Consider the following 739-nt stretch of genomic DNA (forward strand, 5'->3'; position numbering starts at 1 on the left):
AGTGGGTAAATTAAGATAAGAAATATCTTGATTTATGTAACAAAAGTAGATAACTAATATTGTTTTACTAAACAGTTTTCCTGCCATGATAGCCACAAAAGCATTAAAAAACAAACATTTAACCTATTTATATGCTTGTTTTGTTGTATCTTAAATAATTTTAAGTCATCAGACCCCTTTGGAAGCTTGAGACCGTCTAGTGGGCCCCGGCCCCCTGTTGAGAACCACTAGCTATTTCCCCCAAATCATTTTATAGCATCATTTCAATCAGCCGTTTTTGTCAAGTAGATAATGTCTTATATTAAACATTTAAACTGCATTTAAAATAATCAAAATAAGTACAAATAAATGTTTTATTATTTTTAATATTTGTATCCTTATTTATATAAGGGCATATTGTTAAAGGCGTCATATGATGCGATTTCAAGTTTTCCTTTCTCTTTGGAGTGTTACAAGCTGATTGTGCATAGATAAGATCCCTGAAGTTGCAAAGACTAAAGTCTCAAAACCAAAGAGATACTCTTTATCAAAGTTAAGACTCTGCCACGCCCCCCTAAAACGGCTCGTTCTAACATGCCCCCACATATCTACCTCACTATGTGGAAATATTTGCATAATGCCGCCCAAATGTTCACGCAAAGAAAGAAGGCGTGGTTTCAGTAACCGCAGTTAGTGTTGAAGCAGCCATGTCAGGGAGACGCTGTGTGTTTCTAGGCGAAAGCAAAAGCACTTTATTTGG

At 35.6% G+C, this 739-nt stretch overlaps 1 protein-coding gene across 1 annotated transcript in view; it reads left to right on the forward strand.

Annotated features, from left to right (window-relative positions):
• LOC107601059 (enhancer of polycomb homolog 2-like) overlaps positions 1-739 on the forward strand; it is a 21,566-nt gene that overhangs the window by 9,581 nt on the left and 11,246 nt on the right. The gene's annotated exons all lie outside the window — the stretch shown is intronic.

Source organism: Sinocyclocheilus grahami, unplaced genomic scaffold (assembly GCF_001515645.1).
Source record: "Sinocyclocheilus grahami isolate Dianchi unplaced genomic scaffold, SAMN03320097.WGS_v1.1 scaffold298.1, whole genome shotgun sequence".
Classification (NCBI taxonomy): domain Eukaryota; kingdom Metazoa; phylum Chordata; class Actinopteri; order Cypriniformes; family Cyprinidae; genus Sinocyclocheilus; species Sinocyclocheilus grahami.